The sequence below is a fragment of the Equus quagga genome, chromosome 8, assembly GCF_021613505.1.
Source record: "Equus quagga isolate Etosha38 chromosome 8, UCLA_HA_Equagga_1.0, whole genome shotgun sequence".
NCBI lineage: Eukaryota > Metazoa > Chordata > Mammalia > Perissodactyla > Equidae > Equus > Equus quagga.
In genome coordinates, this window is record NC_060274.1 from 59,102,358 (window position 1) to 59,126,256 (window position 23,899).

The 23,899-nt window shown below is 36.8% G+C and overlaps 1 protein-coding gene across 4 annotated transcripts in view; it reads left to right on the forward strand.

Annotated features, from left to right (window-relative positions):
• The first annotated feature begins 23,008 nt into the window (after positions 1-23,008).
• Positions 23,009-23,899, forward strand: part of STEAP2 (STEAP2 metalloreductase) — a 26,449-nt gene continuing 25,558 nt past the window's right edge. For 2 of the 4 annotated variants that reach the window (XM_046670282.1, XM_046670281.1), the window contains exon 1: positions 23,009-23,172. The gene's annotated coding sequence lies outside the window, so the exon portion shown is untranslated. Of the gene's footprint in view, positions 23,173-23,224; positions 23,321-23,899 lie in introns of those variants that run through there. The other 2 variants (XM_046670284.1, XM_046670283.1) reach the window with 2 other exon arrangements.

The following is a 23,899-nucleotide window of genomic DNA, read 5'->3' on the forward strand; positions in this document are numbered from 1 at the left end:
ATTTGCCACCAAGATAAACTGTCATGTCCAGATCTCTAAAATGGGAGTTCTGGAATCAGACTCCCAGAGTAGCTTCTGGGACTGCAGAGGCAGGACAATGTACAAGGTAAGGATGGGAAGCCCATCTTTACCCAGTGGACAAGCTACTTGCCCACTGTTATAGTTAAACTGATATGTCAAAGTCCTAATCCCTAGTACCTCAGAAAGTGACCTTATTTGGAAGTAGGTCATTGCAGATATAATTAGTTAAGATGAGGTTCTAATGGAGTACGGTAGGCCCTTAATTCAATGTGACTGATGTCCTTATAAGAAGAGGAGAGAGACATGTGAAGAAGACACAGAGACACACAGACACAGAGAGAAGACAACCACGTGAAGCCAGAACAGAGGTTGGAGATAAGCTGCCACAAGCCAAACAATGCCTGGGTCTACCAGAACCTGGAAGAATCAAAGAAGATTCCTCCTCTAGGGGCTTCAGAGATTGTGTGGCCTTGCCAATACTTTGATTGTGGACTTTTAGCCTCCAGAACTGTGAGAGAATAAATTTCCATTGTTTAAAGCCACTCAGTTTGGGATACTTTGTTAGGACAGCCCTAGGAAACTAATACACAGCCCTCAGGGCCACACATTCCACTGCGCTCCTCCTATATCATCAAAAGCGGAGCATGCAATTCCAGATGAGTAAACAGGGTTGCTCACTTAGCCAAACAAACAGACCTCACCAACTATAAGAACAGACAATCATCACTAAATATTTGGGGAAAATTAACACCATTAGAGAGGATCATCTGATTCAAATAACAGAATAACTAAAACCTATAGAAAATTAATGGAAGCAACAGAATAAGACCTTAAAATAAGTATAACTAATATGTTTGGAGAGATTTGAGAAGATACATTCATTAGCAGAAATATGACAGCTATAAAAACGAAATAATTAAGAGTTTTGGGGAATTAAAACTATTACTACCAAAATTTTAAAAAACTATGCTAGCACAATACTGTATATTTATTAGGTTAGGAAGAAAGCACACACAGAAGACAACAAAATATCTTTGGCATGCAGGAACACATTCATATTTAAGAACATACATCCAACACCTGAAGTAGAAACAGTGGTGGGTAGAATGGGAATGCAAATCGGGGGTAACGTTAGAAAACTGAGTGAGAAATGACAACATTGTGCTATCAACTAAGGTGTTATAATTGTCAACTCTGTACACTCAGGATTCAAAGAGGAAAAAAAATAAATATTAATGGATGAAGTTAATTCCAGAATAGAGATAGCTGAAGATTAACTTACAGAACTGAAAGAACAAACTGAGGAATTCTCACAGAATGCAGTCCAAAAGAAAAATTCATAAAATGGAAAATGTTAAAGAAAAGTTAAAGGACATGGAAAAGAGATCCAGATGGTTTCAAATACCTCTCATATAAGTTTCAGAAGGATGGAATGGAAGCAATAAAATGAGAAAATAAATAATAAAATAAAACTTCCTGGAGCTAGAGAAAAACACTAGACTTCATATCACAGAGATCTCTAAGCTGAATTAGGGCATGGGGGAATGCAGGGATCCACACCTATACAATCTTGGTGAAATTTCAGACCACCAAGGATAAGGAGGAAAATCCCAAAAACTTTCATAGAGAAAAAATAGACTATTTGCTTTATGGAAAAAAGTATCTAGATTCCAAGAAATTGGGAAAGAGGGTGGTGGTTATGCACATTCCTGAAATTTGGCTCTAGAAAAAAGCTAGGCAGTAGTTGGTATTGCTAGAAGAGATGTCATTAATAAAATCATCACTTTCCTCATAAAGCCTCATGTTCTGACAGGAATGAGGCAATTAGAATCCTGGTCCCTGCTATAAACGAACTGGTGCCGAATAAACTTTTCACCCAACTTTCATGTAAAATCATTCTAACATTCATTTCTCATAAGAAGCAGAGTCTATAAGATCACATTCTAGTGTCTACATAATTCAAAATAATTTCTGTAAATCTAATTATATGTCATAACTTCATATCTTAAATCCCCCATGAAGTCTCATTTTCTAGATAACACTGAGGCCAGAGAGAGGAGACTGCTCCAGAGTTATGTTCTGTAGGTGACAGGACAAGGTCTGAGAAGCAAGCCTCGTGAGTTTGTAGGCACTGTGACATGCTGAGAGCTTTACCACTGATCCTTCTGCACTTGTGTTTGGTCTCCTTTGTGATGAAGGACGTGCATTTGTGCCATTGGAAGGGTTGGTAAAAAGTCCAGAGACTCAAAAGAGAGCAAATCTCCCTGCCCTTTGCAGAAATCCTCAGTCCTGGCTTAATAAACTCTCCAATCAGAGGCAGTAAATCTGAGGTTGCTTCAGGATACCAGAGAGCAAGATGAATAATGGTGCTGGGAAAACAACCACTTGAAAACCCATGTCCAGGCATTGTTCAATGACTACTAATAAATACTTTGCAGCAAAATTCTTCCATCTATTGGGGCAGAAGGCCATGAACAGTGTGACCAATCCCATTAGTCACTATTATGACTTCCTGATTCATCTCAGTTGTCAGATCCCCAGACTTTGAAGATAAAATTTAAGCAATAACTCTAGTAATAGTTCCCCTTGAAAAGCAGCCCCAGAATAATCATGAAAATCCCATGGACTAGTCAAGATGGTGAGATAAGCCTTTAAAAAATTGTTTTTTAATCTACCAAAAAGTAAATATAATGTGAAAGTTATTGAATATTGTTTTAAAAACTTGGAATTCAAATACAAAATAGCCTATTAATGCCTAAGCTTTCAATACCTGTTAGAGTTTCCTAAATCTATATTATACAGGCTGTAGAACAAAATATTGTCTGTATCTATACAAGGCATGCCTAATCTCTCTGAATTTTCTGTAAGGCCAATTGTGTTAGTAGAGACCAGTAATTTACCCTCTTTTTATATCTCTATTAGTCAATCCCAAACTATATTTCCCTCTTCATAATAGTCCTTCGACAAAATTTATCTTTTTGTTCTTTTCAGAGAATAAGACAGAAACTGTAATTAATTCATTAAGAGATCAGTGAAAATCAAAATTATTTTAGGTTTTTATTACAACTGTGCAATATCACTACTAGAAGAGGAATGGCTCTCCAGACAACTTTCTGGAAGGAAAATATGAGTGGGAAATACACCAAGCCTATATAGTTAAACAGTTCCAAAATAGAATTCTCTTTTCTCCTTGGCAACTAAGTGCTTGATTTTCATAATTCAACATATAATGTTAAACTAGGGCAACCAGATTTGCAACATGAAAACTGGAATTTTATTATTACATTACACTAGTATACTGCCCCAAGTCATATCAAAAGAAAGAGCAAAGTATTCTTAAAACAATTTTGTATGCGATGGATGGCAATTAGACTTTGGGTGGTGAACACAAAGCAGTCTTCACAGAAATCGAAATATAATGATGTTCACCTGAAATTTATATAATGTTATAAATCAGTGTTACCTCAATTAAAAAAAAATTGCACAAAGAATGCTCAGGAATCTTCTCCCTGAAGTAACTATAGGAACTATGGAACTAAATTTGTTCCACAAAAGCTGGTGAGATTTATTTCTCACTTCTAAGCAGATAATGAAAGAAGAATGCACATTGTCTTTAAGAAAATCCAGAATACTGCCAAGATTCTGCCTCCTGCTTTGGCATTCTGTCTTTATCCTGAAAGATAATATCTTCTATATTATAATAGTTTCTAAGATGAACTATCAACAAGAAGAGAGAGGCTGGAGTGAGGACAGAGGAAAAGAACAGCACCATGAAAGGAAAATTATGAAGCCAGTTGACCCAGGACATTCGTTGGTTTGTGTTGATTTATGCAAATAGAATTAAAACGTCAAATAGCCCCTTTAGCTAGGTGCAATGTAGTTAGAAGTGGCTGACTGGGTATTCCCCTACTTTCATCAAACAATTGATGAGTGAATATTGCATCAGCTTGGTCTTTCTGACATTCCCAGATGGCATAAGAAGACCTTCATATAGTAAGTGTGTTCCCAGTGATAAAAAACGCTGTTGTGTGGTTTTAGAAAATCACTAAAATTATCAAAGTTTTTGCTAATCCTTTCACACTTGCCAAAAAAAAAAAGTATTTTCAAAGAAAGGCTCTATTTTTTCATTAAAATATTCAACTGGATGTAGGGAACGTAAGTAGTAAATCTCCAGGGCAGGCATCCACCAAATCATGGAAGCAGAAGAGATTTTTCTAGATTTGAAAGAAAAAAAGTGCTCAGCAAACCCAAGGTGTGGGCAAAGGGAGGCAGGAGAATGAGGCAAGAATCCAGTGGACCTGTTTTCTTTGGGTTGTCCCACTTCCTTGTTTGCTGTGTTACACAAACCCTATCGAATATCGAGATTTGGCTTTTGATGAATAAGATACTTAATAGAGAAGCATGTTAGCTTTTTCAAGTCCATAAATGTCTTTTAAATGGTCACAGAATTTTACAACAATTTGATGAAAAAGCATTAAAAACATAGCTTGTATAATTATGTGATTAAAAATATTCTTAACTATCACTAAAGGAGTTCAATGATGCTGAATACGAAATACCTAGGATTTGCTATTTAAGTTTATGAGCTAAAAGGAATCTTAGCAATTGTCTAGTCTAACTTCCTCTTCCTACATTTCTGTTTTATTTTCTTCAAGCAATGTATTTTGTTTGCTTTAGGATTGTGTTAAAGAAAAGGAGAAATTTTTTTGAAAACAAGGAATAGATGATAACATTTGTAAAAAAGAAAAGAAAATTAAGGAAAAAGGGAATTTAAGTGTATGGGGCAATATAGGAAAGAAATTTACAAGGCATAAAATCATTTCTAATAGAAAGAAGACATATGGGTTTGTCAATTTGTTAGGTACCTTTTGGTTTTCTCTGTTTTTCTGAGTATTTTGTGAGATGGCCAGTTTTATACAGCATGGCATCAAATAAGAGTGGAGCCGAAGTAATTCGCAAAATTGAGAAACGAGTGTTACAAGTCCTCTGATCCTGGTTCCAGCCTGTCTACTAAACTGCGGGTGCTCCAACAGAGATCATAATTCACCTGAGGCAACATGTGAGAAACGAGGAGAAAACTGTTAAGAGTTCTACAGTAGGAGAGATTATGGCTATTGCCTCCATTTACTTTTAGTTTCCCCTCTGTTAAGTGTGTGTGTGTGTGCGTGTGTGTGTGTATAACAACTAGTAGAAATCAAATCACTTCTTGGAAGTGATTTTAGATGCTTTATTATTAAAAGTCCAGTCTCCAATATCCTCAATAAGGAGTCATACAGTGACAGAGAACTCACTATTTTGTGACAGTCTACTTCATTTTTGTAAATACCAGCCAGTTTCTAATATTGTTATCCAGACTCTCAAACTGAAAATAAATTCCTTATCTCTTCCTTTGCATCTCCCTCAACAGCAACAACAAATCCCACTTCCAGATACTGTTACATCTGATAATGATATAACCATTTTGTCAAACTCAAAAGCTTTGTATTCCTTTACATCTAAAAATCCAACCAATTAAAAAGTCTTGTCGATTCCATTTTGGAATCCGCAGCTTCTCTCCCCACACAGTTTCGCTTACACCATCGCTTCTGCCGTATACTACTTCATGATATAGACCAACCCCAACACAACATGGAAGGAGATTATACAAGGTCGTGAATATCAGAAGGGAACATTGAGAACAATCTTGGAGACTGGCTACCACACAGTGTGACAGGAAAGACAACGACTAACAACGTTAGGATCCCTGAAGAAGCAGGTATCCTTGTTGATAGGTCTAGCAGGATAAGTTCTAGAGATAACACTAAGCTGCTCAGTTTAGATCATGTGCCCATTCATGAACCAATAATTATGACTGGAGGAATGGACTCCCCTAGTTGAGCAAATCAAGGTCGTGTGCCTACCTGTGGCTCTTGAGGGGGAATGGTGTCATCTCACCTGAACCACTGAATCAGAAAGGAAGAAATGCTGAACAGACGAATTACATATGTCTTCTGTTCTACACTGCACTTCAACTGCTTTATTAGTCTTCTAAACATCCTTATGTTTCCCTGTTTCTTTGCTTTCCTTTTCAAATGGCACATGGCTGACAAATTAATCTTCCAAAAACTCAACCTGGATCAAGCTTTTTCTTTTATCAAAATATTCCCCAAATAGCTCCTCACTGTTTACAAGATAACTCCTTAGTCCTTAACCTGGCATTCATACTCTTCCATAATCTGACCCCAAACTCCTGTTCTAGCCTATCTACAAATTTTCACCTCTCTGAAAAACTCATTTACTCCCTCTCTTACCAAAATAGCTTTGACTCCATGGCCTTGCTCATATTGCTCACATTCTTTATTCTCCAAGGGTACCCTTTTCTCTCTTCTTCCCTTGTTCAAAGTCCACCCACTCTTCAATTATAACTCAGAGTTTACTTTCACACAGCATTCTACAGTCAACCTAGTCCAGAGGAACTCCTCTCTCCTTCTCTCTCATCATAATATTTTTATTGTATCATTCTTTGACAAATATGATGTACCTCTTTATTCTATCATGAATTCATATTTCAATAGATAACACATTTTATCTGCCAATACCTATCTATCCAGATTGCAAATTCCTTAAAGGTGAGGATTATGGCTTATTTTTTTTCATCCCATGTAAGGCTTAGCTTGCAATTAATAAACATTTGTTTATTTGATTTAATTGTACACCTCTGGATATTTATAGAAATGAGTATTTTTAACTCAGTTTAGGAATTCTACTTTCTGATTAATGTACACATTAAGGAAAAATGTCAAGTTTCCACTGACTCTTTAGTCATTGTACAATGACATTCGTATATATTTTTTAATCCCTTCAACACACTAACCAAAATCCACACCAGAGGAAGGGCTGTTCCATAATTAGAAAGGTACTCTAGTTCTAAAAAGATGTGTACTTTCTACTACATATGTGCAGAAAATGAATTGTGACTTTCCAAAATGAATTGAATTGCTGAAGCAATAATCTAGATGATTTAGGCCAACAGTTAAATGCTACTACTCCAAGCTAGCTGGCTATAATGACTAGATTTACCACATACTGCTATATCACTTTTAAAGGAGCCTGTTTGGACTGAAGCAGCACAGTCAATGCAAATTCCTTCTAGGAAACCATTTCTGAAAGAATCTGGCAGTTTCTTTCTCTGGCCAGAATTACTTTAGTTTTGGCTTGCAGTCTCTATTTTGTTTTCCTGGTAGAAACGTGTACTCATAGTATCCTGCCTGCAAAGATGCCTCGCCAAAGGGAAACCCAACCCACTTCATCATGAAACGACAGGAACTCTCCCAGGTAGACTGTGTACTCTAAATGAAATGAACCCACCTATCAGTACATCCTTACTAAATATCTTCTAAGACACTGTTCTAGGCGTTGTGGATAAACATTGTGCTAAGTGTTGCAGATATACAAAATCATCCAAAGGTTACCCTAGAAAAGGTGGCAATACAAAATAGTATGCATGCTCTACGTAATAAGGATAATAAATGCCATATGTAATTAGAGAAGAGACAGTTTTACGTGGGCTGGGAGAATTCAAGAAAGGTTTCACAAACGGAAGGGATCTAACCAGTGGATCACTTAGTCAGACCAGTCGGTCATTTATTAGAGCCCCACCAGAAGATAGGACTGAAAATGACATATTCTAGGCCAAGAGAATGTCAAAAGAGAGCTTCCACAGGGACACGGTAAGTAAAAGAAGGTAGGTAATTTGGAAATACGCTAAAGAAGTTTATGTTTTATCCTATTGATAATAGAGATTTTTGAAAGTTTTAGAGCACCTGAAAAATAGTGTTTTAATATCAAAATGAGAAATATTTAAACCACTAAAATAATTTTTGAATAAAAAGAAATAGACAATTAAATACAGACTTTTTTCTAGCAGAAATCACAGATAGCTTAAAAAGGACTTAATAAAGCTCAAAGTCAACATTATGAGTAGGAAGCACAGAATTCAAACATAGTAGTTGAACCACAAAAAGTAATAATATGACATAACTGAAATAATTCAGCACTTTCATTCACATTTAGTACTTTTTTCTGATTATAAAGCAATCCATATACATCGTTTAGAAGAATTTCTTAGAGATTTTAACTTTGTAAAATATAACTGAAAACTCTGTAAGGAGGAAAATTATAAGTAAAAATTTTAAAGCTGTTGTGATATAAAAGAAATATCAAAAATCTCTGCTCTAAAATTCGGATAATTTTTTTAGGGAGAACTTCACTCAAAACCTGTTTGGAGATACTTTTGATATGGTTATATCAAATTTTTAGTATTTTATCAGTTTACAGCACTTTAGATGCAACAACTTAGAAGAGTTTTGCTGTCAGGTGCTGGCATGTTAATAGCACCAGAAAATTAAAGCTCTTGTTGAGAGTAGAGCCCAAAAAACATGAAAAATTTACACTCGCCAGTTAGTGTAGTTCCCTTAAGCATAGAAGCAAATAGCTACTTGCATCTAAAATTATCGTAATTATAACAAAGCAATTTACATTCCTAATGACCCTGTGTCATAAAGGAAACATAAAATTACATAGCGTTTTATCTGTTTAAGAAGTCCTTGAGAGATTACTATCAAGAAAAATTTTTTAAAAACCTTTTGGACTTAAAAGGGAAATTTTTATTTATTTAAATAATTATATAACTATTTGAAAGAAAGGACAAACTGTGATAATAATTAGCTTGGGAAAGTTGTCTATCTTAATGACATTTTAAAAATTGGAAAAATATGAATAATTAAATAGTAAGACAACGTAAAATAAAGTTGCAACTATATTAAAAGTCAATATGATCCTAATTATGACCTGTAGAAACATCTGAAATATAAGGATGCAGGCACAGAAGTCACTATTTTAACAAGTTTTTAACACTATTTCTCAGTCAGAATGCCACCACACTTAAAAGGAGTGCTTATTATTGAATCAAAATATCTTTCTAGCAAAAAGTTAAACCATAAGTTGAACATTATGGGTACAAAATAATTGAGGGATGTAAGAAAATTATTATGCCTCTTATTAAGTTTCACTACAGCTAGACATCCAGGTTAGCGAAAATCAAATACGCAAAACAAGAATTTTAAAAATTGGGTATAAGATAAGAAATGCTAATTGAAATATTTACGGCAACTGTTGTATGTTTTGTGGCTCTGGACATTTATTAATTTTTCCTGTCTAGACTCTTCCTCTTTCGGTGATTCTTGATTCTAGTATTCAACCTCTTCCAGTGTAGTCCATGTGCTCTGAAGGAAGATGACCTCTTCTCCAGCTATAGGGGTGGCCTCTGGACCAAACCATACCTAAAGCTCTCTATACTGCTGGATCTTTCAGTTATGAAAGCCGATACATTTCTTTTGTTGTTTAAGTCATTTTGAGTTGATTTTTATTACATTATAAAATACATTTTAAATTATATCATATTTATATATAATGTGTATATGTCTGCACAGCTAAAATAATAATAAAAAAATAAACACATGTAGCAGACATCCAGCTTAAGAAACAAGATTTTAGTATTTCAGAGGCCCCCTAAGGGCCCTTCCTCCTTCGAGCTGGCTCCCCATCCCCAGCCTCAGAGGTAGACCCCATTCTGAATTTTTAGTTTATAATTCTCTTGCTTTCCTTTATCATTTTAAGTCCTATGTATGTATCCCTATACAAAACTATTTTCAAAATAATAATATGTTATTTGCCTTTTTCACTTTCATTCTCTCACAAGTCAACAGTGGAGTTTTTCAGAGTCTACATGATCTGTGATATTGCAACAGATTGAATACAGAAATAGATAAGAGAATCTAGCTATCTATTAAGCAAAGCATTAAAGAAATTAGCAAAAAACATAAAACAATGCCACTATTTTTGCTTTTTGTCTTGGAAAATTTCATTATTTTTCATAAAAATGTTATTTATGTTAACATGTAATTGATCTATTACTGTTATTTTGAAATGAAACAATAAATTTTTTTAAAATTTCTGCTTTAATTTCTAAGATGGTAAATATTGATAGATATAACCCACAGAAACAAAAATGCTTTGAGGTTCTTCAATAATTTTTGAGTGTAAACAGGTTCGGAGGCAAAAGTATTTCAGGTAAACAAGAGGAACGGTATTGCTAGGCTGAATACCACGCACATGTTTTTGAACATTTTCCTTTTGGATTGCTGTTGCTCTTATAAATTTGTACGATTTTTATTTTTGGACACTAATCATTTGCCCACACTTATAGCAAAAATCTTTTACAATGTGATTAGTATTTTTCAGTCCCTCTATGGTTTCTTTTGATTATGAAGAGTTTTAATTTTAGCATCAAATGCATAAATCTTTCCCTTTTTTGGTTCCCATTCTTGTACGTGTTTCCTATTTAATAGATGTATCTTTACTCAAAAGTCACAAAGATATTTTCCTATGTTTTCTTCTTTAATGATATTTTCCTACGTTTTCAAGTTTTCTTTTCGTAGTAAGTCTTTCTCTTCCCTAGAATTGACTTTTGTAGGGTAAAGTACAATTTTATATTTTTCATAAAATGATTTTTCATAAATTAACATAAGAAATAGCCCTTCCTTCCCACTCATATACAAGGCCTGCTCTATCATAAATCAAACCTTTCGTCTATGTCTGAGTCAGTTTTGATTTTCTCTATGCTATTCTCTTGGTCTGTTTGTCTAACTCTGTGTTGCACAATTTTCACAGCTTTATATTAGCCTTGATATCTGGAAGGACAAACCATCTTATCTTCTTCTTCTCTGGGAATTTCGTGACTATTCTAGACCTCTTGCTCTTCCATGTCAGTTTTAGAATTAATGTATCCAGGTCCCTGAAAAATCCTGATGGGGAGCCCATTGGAATTCCACTAAACTTATAGAAGTATTTGGGGAGAATTGCATTTTCACAATACTGAGTCTTTCTACCCAAGATTATGGAACATCTTTATGTTCATTTGGATATTCTTTAACACTTTTTTTTCAATATGGTTAATACTTTTCTCCATAAAGAGCTTGCATATCTTTTGTTAGATCTATTAGTAGGTACTTGGTGCTTTGGGTTGCTACAATAAGTGCTATCTTTCCTAATTGCATTATTTAGCTGCTCATTGATGCTGTATGTCGATGTTTTTTTCTAGCAATCTTGCTAAACTCTCTTATTAAATCTCATACTTTGTGGACTCGGGTTTTCTATATAAAATCATTTCATCTGTGAATAATGACAACTTTGTTTCCTCCTTTTTGATCACTATACCTTTCATTTCTTCTTTCCCTACTACATAAGCTAGGACTACAAGTACAATGTTGAACAGTGATGGTGATAGAGGACATATTTGTCCTTTTCCTTATTTAAGGACATGCTTTCACATTACATTGGGAAGAGCTGTAGGGGTTTTCTGCAGGCCCCATAGTAGGTTAAGAAAATTCCCTCTTATTCTTAGTTTACTAAGAGTTTCTTTCATGAATAGAAATATGCAAAGTCCATTTTCTGCATCTATTGAGATCATATGATTTTCTCTTTTGAACTGTTGCTATGGTAAATTACATTAATATATTTTTTAGCATTAAATTTTCTAATATTCTTGTAATAAATTTAACCATAATGTATTACCTTTTTTCTTTTTTCTTTTTTTCTTTGGTGAGGAAGATTGGCCCTGAGCTAACATCTGTTGCCAATCTTCCTCTTTTCACTTCAAGAAGATTGTTGCTAAGATAACATCTGTGCCAGTCTTCCTCTATTTTGTATGTGGGACACCACCACAATGTGGCTTGATAAGTGGCATGTAGGTCCTCACTCGGGATCCAAACCCTCGAACTCTGGGCCACCAAAGTGGAGTGCACAAATTTAACCACTACACCACCAGGCCAGCCCCCTACTACCTTTTTTAAATTTGCTTGATTCAGTTTATTCATTTTTCCAATTTTTCATTGATATTCAAAAACAAAATCATACTATTTTTGTTTAATTTTGGTTTCAATGTTATGCTAATCTCATAAATGAACTGGGGAACATTCTTTCTCATTCTGTTTTTCTGGAAGAGTTTGTGTTATATTGATTGTTCTGTTCTTTGAATGTTTGGTTAACTGACCAGTAAAGTCTCCTGGGCCTGATCCCATTTGTTTGTTGTTTGTTTTTACTTTATGGAAAGATTTTAATTAAAGACTCAATTTCTCAAACAATGTGTTAAAATCTATTGTGGTGGTAGATTTTTAAAAAATCTACTTGTAGTTCTGTCATATTCTGTTTCAAGGCTATGTCATTAGAGGCATACAGATTTAGAATTATTTTATCTTCTTGCTGGACTGAATATTTTATCATTGTGTAATGACCCTCTTCAAAGTCATTTTGTCTGGTAGTAATATAATTAGATCATGTTTCTTTTACTTGATATTTGCCTGGTACCCCTCTTGAATCTTGATTTTTAGTTTTTCTGTGTCCTTGTGTTTTACATCTGACTCTTGTAAATAGTATAAATGTTTGTTTTGATCCAGTTTGAAAATTTTGCCTTTTGACTGGAAAGTTTATTTCATCCATAGTTGTGGCAATTACTGATATATTTAGATTTATTTTCACTTCCTTCTTCTGTGCTTTCTATTTATCATATTTTTCATGCCTTTTCCTGTTTTCCCGAATTTCCCTTCCCTCTCACTCTCATTCTCAGCGGGCAATCTTGCCTCCTCTTCCACTGAGTAAAAGCAGTCAGGGGAGAACTTCCATAAGCTCACCCACAATATCTACCCACTTCACTGCGTATGGGTCCAACCATAGTACCGTTTTTAAATTGAGGACAAACTGTTCATTCTCCTAGTGAAGACCAACTCTACCATTTATGCCCTAAATCTCAGCCCTTCTTGCCTTCTCAACGACCTTGCCCCAGCAATTCTCCACTCTCTGTTCTGTATCATCAGTCTTTTGCTCTTAATAGAATCCTTCCCATAAGTATATGTATATATATTTTTTTCCATCTTAAAATATTCCTGTCTCTGGACTCCACTTCTTCCTCCAGCTACTGTGCCATTTCTCTTCTTCATTTTGCAGCCAAACTCTTAAGAAAGGTTGTCTCTACTTTTCGTTTCTAGTATCTGTTTTCCCCTTCTCTGAAGCAACTCCCAGGAGGTAAGCTACTAATGACTTTCCCATTTTAAATCTTGTTCTCATTTCCCATCCTACTTGATCACTCAAAAGCATTTGATACAGCTGATTACTCCCCTTTCCTTGGCTTCCAGAACACTCAACTGTCTCACTTTTTCTCTTACCTTATTAGTGGCTTCTTAATTTCCTTTGTCCTATACTCTTTATCTCTCCCATCATCAAACATTGAAATGTTCCAAACCTCGGTCCTGGTCCTTGGAATTCTTCTCTTTTCTAAGTACTCTTACTCAACTGTTGACTTCATACTTTAAATACTCTATATGCCAATAACCACCAAATTAATATCTCTAGGCCACTTGAATTCCAGACTCATATATCCAACTCCCCACTTGTCGCCTCTAACATAACATTCCCCAAAATGAACTCCTGATCCTCCCCTTTCCTAATCTGACCTACACACAATCTCCCCTTCTCACTGAATGGTAAATCCATTGCTCCAGTTGGTCGGGCTTAAAACCTTGGCATTATCCTCGACTCCTTTGTTATTTCAGACCCCACATCGAATCTGCCATTGACTTCTGTTAGCTTTACCTTTAGAATATATCAAGAATCCTACATTTCTTCCAACTAAACCCCTATCACCCTTGTCTATACCACCATCATCCCTCACCTGGATTATTACAATAGCCCCCAACTGGTTTTCCTGAAACAGTCGTTGTCTCCCTTCAGTCTATTTTCAACACTATAGCTGCAGTTAGTCTGTTAAAATGTAAATCTGATTCAGTCACTCTTATTTAAAATCTTCCAAGTCTTCTCACCTCGGTTCTTCAAAAACACTAAATTTCTTGCATTAGCCTATAAAGACCTAAACAATCTAGGCCCACTCAAATGCTCACATCCTACCCTCTATTTGAGATCTCTGACCTTACCTCCCACTACTGGTCTCATTCAATCTGCTCCAGCCAAGCCAGCCTGCTCTCTGGACACAGCTCCTGTCTGGCCTCAGGGCCTTTCCACTTGATTTCCCCCCTACTGGGACACTTTTCCCTGGTTGTCTGCAAGGCTCATTTACTGAGCTCTTTCACTTCTCAAATGTCACCTTGGATGCCTATCACATTCCTTATTTCTCTTTCTTACTTTACTTTTCCTATAGCACTTATTTTCCTATAATACTCATTATCATCAGATGTACTTTTTTGAAATAAAAAACTGTATTTTCATTTATGTAGTTTACTTATTGTCTGTCTTCTCTCAGTAGAATTAGGATCTCATCTTTGACACTTTGGTGCAAATTAGAAAAAGATTCAGACACGGGTGTATTTGTGTCCCCCCCCCCCCCCCCCCCCAACACCCATCCTATCCCATTCACAGGGCTTGATTAGCAACTACTTTTGTGCAAAGAAAAAGGCATGGGTGGGAGCAGAGTGTAGGATGAATTTTACACACACTTCCCTCGGGGTTCCTCCCCCATTCAACTCCTCAGCCAGGTGTCTGGCCATCCATTATCACAGCCCCAAATAGAGTGCATCCTTCGTGAAGGCGGGGATCTGTTTTGCTCAGTGTTGTGTCTCCAGCCCCTTACAGAGTGGCACAGAAAGAATACTCAATAAATATTTGTAGAATAAATAATTTGAAGAAACACAAAAATAAAAGTTATTCATTATTTTTTTAAATAAAACATGGACCCTCAACTAAATGACATAATCTTAGAAAATATGGCCACAAAACATTAATGATGTTCATAAAATAGGTAAATTTACTGCTGTAAAATAATCTAGGAATTAAGATAATAAGGCCCAGCATATACACTGAATATCAGAAAGTCTTGGAATTAGTTTATTATGTAATTGCATAATAAAAATAAGAACAAAAGAAATGTCCTTGGCATTTTAAGTCAACAGCCTGCCTCTTACTTTTTGCCTTGACAAAGATGCACTGTGAATTTTAAAGATGCACTGCACTTTAAAATTTTGATGATTTGCTTAAAGAGGCAAATACCCAATTGTTCAAAATTAATGAACAGGAAAATAATAAAAAGATTATAGAAAACCTGCAGAGTATCTTTCCAAGAGTATCTGTTTATTAAACAGTTATATTTTCTCTTTATTAAAATATTCGTTCAATTCTTTTGCCCATTTATTGGAGCCTAAACTTTGCCTTCTCATCTGAATTTGTGTGACTTACTTTGAATATTTAAGACATTAACCGTTTGTTAAATTTACAGCAAAAATTTTCCTTTAGTTTATTTTTTTACAAACACATACAGAACTTTAACCGTTATCTAGTCAAAATTATAAATCTTTATCTTTGGAATTGCTTCCAACTATTCAAACTTAAAAAGTCCTTTCCCCACTAGAAATATGAGAAATACTCATTTCTGTTTTTTCGAATTTTATTTATCATGTGACTTTTAAATTTTAACACTTGACCTAAATCGAATTTATTTTGGCATATTGTAAATTAAGTATTATAAAGCACTTTATTATTTATAGACACTGTGAGCAATTCTTATAACTTTGCATAAAAATAAATGGCAATCTCTTTTCAGACAGTTGGATTTAGAGTCATAAAATTCCAACATTTTGGGTGCCGGCCCCGTGGCCGAGTGGTTAAGTTCAAATGCTCCACTTCGGCAGCCTAGGGTTTCACTGGTTCCGATGCTGGGCGTGGACATGGCACCGCTCATCAGGCCATGTTGACGTGGTGTCCCACATAGTACAACCAGAGGCACTCGCAACTAGAATCTACAACTATATACCAGGGGGCTTTGGGGAGAAGAAGAAAAAAAGAAGATTGGCACCCGATGTTAGCATCGGGTGCCAATCTTTAAACTAAAAAAAAATTCCAACATTTTAAAGGACATTTCAGTTTTACTTAAATGTATTTTAAAATAAATGAACTAAGTTAAATATAATTTTAAAAATAATAAAACAGATTAAAATTGACTCATTTAATATCTCTTCCATTCCTAATCATCTCTTATCCTTTTACAGACATGAGGGTTAAACATTTATGTTTATAGAAACAGCAGTTGGGTTTTGTTTCATAAAGCTGGTTTCTTTTATCGGGTGTTAACAATAGGATTTGTAATGTTAGAGATGACTCAATTATTCCCAGAATCCACATCTTACACCAGGCATCCAAAAGATGATGAAATGGTATGAAACCATAACATAATGTCTTTGTGATTTTTTAAAAATAATGAAGCAAAGACGGAAATAATCTACTGGAAAAAATGTTTATGGCTGTACTTTTTTTTTCAAGCAGTTCATATAAGAGAGATATGGAATAGATATTGATCAAAAGAGAAAATGAATATCTTTAAGTCCTTTAATGTTGGAGATGACCCAATTATTCCTGGAACCTACATCTTAAATTAGGCATCAAAAAGATGATGAAACGGTATGAAACTATGAAATAACGTCTTTGTGATCTTTGTAAATTAATGAAACAAAAAAGGAAATAATCTACTGGAAAAAAATGTTTATGGCTATACTTTTTTTTAAGCAGTTCATATGAGAGAGATATGGAATAGATATTAATCAAAACAGAAAATGAATGTTTTTCAGTCCTGTTTATTGATCATTGCATAACAAACTGCCCCAGTATTGACAGCTTAAAACAACAATTTAGGGGCCAGCCTAGTGGTGTAGTTAAGTTTGCACACTCCACTCCAGCAGCCCAGGGTTTGCAGGTTCAGATCCCGGACACAGACCTACACACTGCTCATCAGGCGGTGCTGTGGTGCCATCCCAAGTACAAAAAATAAGGAGGATTGGCACAGATGTCAGCTCAGCAACAATCTTCCTCAAGCAAAAAGAGGAAGACTGGCAACAGATGTTAACTCAAGGCCAATCTTCCTCACCAAAAAAATAAATAAATAAGTAATTCTTATCTTTCATAGTTCTATGAGTTGACTGACCTCAGCTTGGTGATTCTCACTTGGAGTCTCTCATGCTTTTGCCATCAGATGGTAGCTGGGGCTGAAGTCATATGAAGGTTTGTGTTGGACATCCAAGATGGCTTTTTCACTCACATGACTTACACTTCAACTGGGCAGGCTAGTCAGGCATCTGCCTCTTCAGCCTCTCTATGCTAGGTTGGGCTTCCTCATAACATGGTGGTCTCAAGGCAAATTTCAAATGGCCATTTGCTTCCTTCAAAATAAGAGTTCCAAGAGACCAAGGATCTTGTGCTTTGTAGGCTTTTTGTGATCTATCCTTATAACTCAGAAAATGTCATCACTACTCCACTCTATTTGTCATATGGGGCCAGCCCAGATTCAACATGGGGAAACAAGGGCATGAATACTGGAAGGTGTAATTCATTGGTAGAACATCTTTGGAGACCAACTACAAGTGCTTTCTACAACATTTTATGTAGAGGCTGGTAAAGATGGTGCCCAAAAGGACATCAAAAGAAAATGATGGGTTAAAAAAGGTGGAAAAAGTCAGGAATGTTTCTTTAAAACTATGCAGCCAAGTGTGAATTTTCCACTCTTTAGATAATTCCTATATCTCCTACTTCTGACCATATTCCATTCTGCTACTTTGGGAAATTTAACTGTATATTCAAACTGATACCAGAGAATGAGAAAAGGGCAGAACACCCAGCAATTCCCAGGAGGATGATACCACATGAAAGCTTAGCCTTGAAAGGCACACTTCTCTATTAAGTACTAGGAATGCATGACAACTTACCATAGTATTATAGTGGGTATACTAAAACTGTCACAGAATTTTAGACCATGAAGGGACTTGAAGATCAACCTTCATTTTAGCACACTATAACTAAGGCCCAGCGGTTAGGTAACTTGCTAAAGTTTCACAAAAGTCATTAAGACATTCTAACTCCTGGTCCACAAATTTGCACTGCAATAAGCTGCCTTGTTCATTTACTCAGTAGTATTTCAACTAAAACTCTAAATTACTAATAAGGCAATCGGAATTGAGTATGGTTGATCCTTATTAATTTTTAAGACTGAAAAGTGACAGCTCTGAGGTAGTAGAGAGTATAGAACAGAGAATGGAGAGAAAAAAGCCCAAGTGTGTTCTAGAGCAATGTCCCCACATTTGAGTAAAGTATGAACTCCTTTTAAAGAAAAAAGAAGAGAAAAAAACCCTCAATGACTACACTGTGGCCTTAAGTTCTTTTAATTAAAAAATACATGTTCAAATATAAAACTTCATACAAATTTCTTATGATTGGAGCATGTACACAATTATAAAACCAAAACAAATTTGCAGTTTGTTAAATAACATCTAATATACAAAACTACTTAATTAGTCCTAGGTACTTTACATATATCACCTCATTTAATATTCACAACAACCCTATTAAGTGCACACTATTATTATACCCATTGACTAGATGAGGAAATCAAGACTGAGAGAAGCTAAGCAACTTGTCCAACATCACATAGCTGATAAGTGGGAGATTTGGGTTTCACAAAAATGTTCAAAGACAATTAAGTGAATGTAAAGAATGATATCGTTTGACAGAAATTAAGTTGCTACTCGTAATATAAGTATGGTAGTGACTGCAACTGTATAGATCTCTGGGTTTAACATACCTTAATGAAAATGAGCTGGACAGTGACTAATTTCCCCCATTGCTTTTTTCTCTTCTGTCAACTGCTAAACATATATTGCTAGAGCAGAAATTAATATTATTTGGTCTTCACTTGAAGGGAATGCCTTGTTATAAATTAAATCTACGTCTCTTTACTCATTGTTGGGTTTTTTTAGACAATTTCTGACTGCTATTTTTCTTTATTATTGAGATATAATTCACCTATTACAGAGTTCACTCTTTTAAAGTGTACAGTTCAGTGGGTTTTAGTATATTTACAAAGTTGCGCAACAATCACCACTACCTAATTACAGAATATTTTCATCACACCAAAAAGAAACCCCTTACCTACTAAGCAGTCATTCCCTATTCCCTTCCCCACCAGCCAGTAGATCAGCAACTACTAATTTATTTTCTGTCTGTATGGATTTGCCTAGTCTGGACATATTACATAATGGAATTATAACCTTTATGGGTTTTTGTGTCTGGTACCTTCCACTTAGCCTAATTTTTCAAGATTCATACTTGAATGTTGTAGTCTGTATCAGTACTTCATTCCTTTTTATAATAATATCTGAATAATATCCCATTGTATGGCTATACTACATTTCATTTATACATTCATCAGTTGATAGACATTCGGGTTGTTTCCACTTTTCAGCTATCATAAATAATACTTCAATGAACATATGAGTGCAAAATTTTCTGCCAACGTATGTTTTCAATTCTCTTGGGTATATACCTAGGCGTGCAATTGTCAAACTGTTTTCCAAAGTAGCTGCACCATTTTACATTACACCAGCAATGTATGAGCGTCCTAATTTCTCCTCTTCCTCACCAACACTTGATATTGTGAAACTGACTTTTTGATTATAGCCATTCTACCAGGTGTGAAGTGATATCTCATGTGGTTTCGATTTGCATTTCTCTAAGCACTATAGTGTTGAGCATCTTTCCATGTGCTTATTGGCCATTTGCATATCTCCTTTGGAGAAATGTGTATTTAAATCCTTTGACCATTTTATAATTGAGTTGTCTTTTCATTATTGAGCTGTATGAGTTCTCATTAAGGTTTAACAGGGTGACACTGCCAGGCAACAATGCCATGATAACCGCAAAAAACATGGGCTCAGAGATTGCACAGTTGTACTCAGTTAGACGGCAGTCACCTATGAGACCCAGAATCTAATCTGCTTATCCTGAAATTTTTAAGATAATCATCTTTTTAAAATACACACTTTAAACATTTGATAGAGAACTAATGTCAGACATAATCTCTCCACTTATTACCCCAAAGAGGTTAAGCAGTGTTAGTTATAATAGTAAAAGAGTCAGAAAACATATTTTCCTAAAGCTTATGGTTAAGAAAATTATTCTATACCAATATTATGGACTACATAGCAATTAAGAATTATAAGCATTTTGAACATGTTGATATATGGAAATGTTCATAAAACAATATAACAAAATATGTTTTGTACAGAGGTACATTCATATATTTTAATAGATTTATAAATGTTTCTATGTCATTTTGTCTTCACACAAAATCTATAAAAATATATTTATTCTTATAAATCTATTAAAATATATGAATGTATTTACAAATATTTATCATTTTGTCTTCAAAATCTACTTCAAAAAGATTACATGTATATTTATAAATCTATTAAAATATATGAATGTACATTGACAAATAAATGGCAGGTAATATTAATAGAACTTTGTTTATTGGATTCTTTGGCTTCAAAAAAGCAGTGTTCCACAAAAAAATGGTTCTATTTTATTAATAAGTATTGCTCACAAAGTTTGAGGGCTCAAATCAAATTTGGGAGTTTACTGGGAATAGCTAAGTAAATGTCTTTACTGCAGATATTTTCAAAGCCTTTAATCCATTAATATGCACTGTGAATCTCTAAAATGAAGAGGTTCTTATTATTTATCTCAGTCTATTTTCATCATGATTTACACTTATTTTACTTATATACACAAATTTGTATAATCTTATTTGCATTTGTTTGCTAATTTATCTTCCCAACCAAACTATACATTCTATCAGGACAGGTAAGTATATCTGTGTTCCTCATTATCGTTCCTAGTGCCCCAGCCAGGGTACAGAGCAGAAGCTCAATAAATATTTTTGTAGTGAATGAGTTACTGGAGGAGCATCTGGAGGGACTAGTGCTCGAAGCTACACACTTGGGGAACTACCACTCTATAATTATTCGATTGTGTAATAACTTCAAAGAAAAAATTGTGTTAACACTGCTAGGCCACGAGAGATGCATTAAATAAATTATTGCTGTGCTTCAGCGGATTCAATTACTACTTCAGGGAACTGAAGAGATTGCTCAGAGAGCACGTCGTCATGACCTGGAAAAATCTTGTAAAATCATTTTTATACTCAGACACTCCAACTGAAAAACAGTAGTAAATATTGCAGTTACCATGGGATAATCTGAAAGGAATCCTACTTTGCATCAACATCAACAATCTTTTGTAACACATTTGGCAGCATGAGATTTTCCATCAAGGATATTTGCTTATTTTAATAGTTCAGGTATTAAAAGCAGATATTCCTTCCAGAAAGTGCAAATTATTGACTCATTGAATCTCTTTTAGGATAAGTGATTTTACCTATTGTTTGCTGAGTTTCTTTTGGATTGTTAGAGCCTATGTTAAGACAACATTTAAAAATACTTAAAGTAGATAATTTACCTGCATGTCTTATACAATAATTCGTGGTGTTAAAATAGTTAGAAAACGCTATATCTTTTAATAGCCCTTTGCAAAAGTTATATAATGCTTTTGTTTTTTAAAGCTATATGCTTTTCATTAACTGCAATGATTCATGAATTTCCTCCACTTGTCCTCCAGAGGAAGTACTAGGAAAAATCTTAATTTCATTAGTTGAAAGTAGTGTTGAGGTGAAATAATAAAAATTGATAGAAAGCAATTTTTTCCAGCTACCAAAATAGAAAGAATTTTACCAGCTTCCAATGTGCCACCCCCCCCGCGCCAGTACATCACTGAAAGCTTAGCTTATTCCTCAACTTTAAACCCTAATAATATTAGCGGTGGGGCAGGGGCACACGTCTAGTCAAAGAAAGAATGTATTTCCAAAGCAGCCTTTGCAAAGGTTAATCTCTGTATGGGCTACAGAAGGGAAAGGGCAGTCAGTGTCCAATGATCCAGCCAAGACCCCCTTCTCGGTTTTTCTCCTGGTTAATAAGCCACCGGGAGAGAGAATTTTTAAACTTAATTTGCTGAAATTGGAATTTACTAACGTATTTAAAAAATTTCCCCAAATTTGAGAATTTTCGGCAAATTAGGTTTATGTCTGAGAACAAAGATCTCTTGCTGCTTCTACTGACACCTTCTACACAAAAGATAAAGGATACCTGACTATTTGGTAATCTGCAGGGAGAAAATTACAGAATCCCGGAACCAAAGGTGCCCTTAGAGCTCAGAGATCCCCTGAACGCTCAGGGCCACTGCGGCCCCGGAGTTCAATGGCTTTCCCGGGAACACAGGTCTGCCTGACTCTCCGCCCAACCCTCTTTCCCCCAACACCAAAGCTGACGCTGCACCAGGGAAGCAGCGAAGGTCAAAGTCAACACACTGATCTACAGTCCGCCGGCTGTGAGGGTCCTCCTATCCCAAGGAGTTTGAAAATGTGGTTCTCGAAATAGGCATTTCTGAACAATTTATTCCAAGGACACAATCCAGCCAAGAGCTGGTTTTGGGGAGGAGTGGTGAGAGACAGAACACGTACAGGAGAAAAAGAGCAGCGGTCAGGAGAGAAGGGAAGAGGGAATGGGGCGGGGGGTGAGGGGGCGTAATAAAAAACAAAGTCTAGAGTGGAAAGACGAGACAGCACAAAGGCAGTGGAGTAGAAAAGTAGGCTTGATTTTTCTAGAACTGCTTCAAAAGGAATCCTGGGGGAGCCCTGCAGGTGGGCGCAGGCGAGGAGACGATACTCAGCTGCTCCCAGCAGGGCGAGGGGTGCTCGAAACTGTGGAGCCGCGCAGTCGGGGCTCCCCGCGGCACTACTCGCCCCCCTCGGCACTCCTCGTCGTCCCCAGCTCTCCCCACGCGCTCCTCTGACCCCTCCGATCTCCCCGACGCCACCCCGCGCTCCAGGGATCTCCCTGCTCGCCCGCCAGGCCAACCAGCCGGCGAGCCCGGGCGGCCCGGCGCCCTCCCTGCGCGCAGCCCCCAGCGGCGCGTCACTGCGCGGCCGCCACGGCGCGCCACTCGCCCCCCTCCTCCTCCTCCTCCTCCTCCTCCTCCTCCTCGCCGGCTCTACGCGATCCCGCTCGGGGAGGCGGGGAAGCAGCCGGAGCGCGACCGCCGCGGCAGCCACCGTGCAGCCGCGGGTCGGAGGCGCAGTCCCTAGGCCCTGGAGCCCGGCCCGGCCCCTGCGGAGTCGGCGCCGTGCCCCTAGAGCTGCCACGCCGGCCCCTGCCCTGCGCGAAGGGCGCGGAGGTGAGCGGGTCGGGGAAGGGCGCGAGGTGAGGCGGCGGCGGCGGAGCTGAGGGTCGAGATGTAGGCGCCGCATCCGTCCTCTCCGGCGTCCCCCATGACCTGGCGGGGTTCCTGATCTCCTGGCACCTCGAGGTGGGACGTGGGAAAGGTGGGGAAAAAAGGTGTCTCTTCCACCGATTCCGCCCCCTACTCCTCTTGGTTTTCCTTGAGCTCCCAGAAAGTCCTGAGGTTGGGCCCAGTAGAAAGGAGGCCAGGAGAGACCTCGTCCCAGGTAGAATGTACCCTAAAGGGAAAGGACAGGCGAGTTACCCTAGCCTCCCTGATAGTCTGCCTACCAGTTTGGGTTCCTGCAGCGCATTTCATTGAAGATCTTCTTGCGCTGCTTTGCGAACAGGAAAGTCTTTCCAGTAGTCGTTTTGTTTATTACCCAATTATGTGACCGTGGTGTGCTTAGGCCATTATGTGTTAGGAAGTAATTGGCCTCTTCTTTCAGTGTCCTAAATTATCTTTGAGCCTGTGTTCAGCTTCAGCCAAAACTTGTTGAAAATTATGCCCTAAAAATCTTGCTCTTAAAATAGAGCAGAGAGATAAAGAGAATTTTTGTCGAGAGACTTCCATTTATTAGCTGCCCTACCACTTGGAGAAGGATTGATGTCAGTTTTTACTCCTCAGGCAGTTCATTTTTGGATGGAAAAACTTGTTCCAGGCCGTGTTAATTATCACTCAT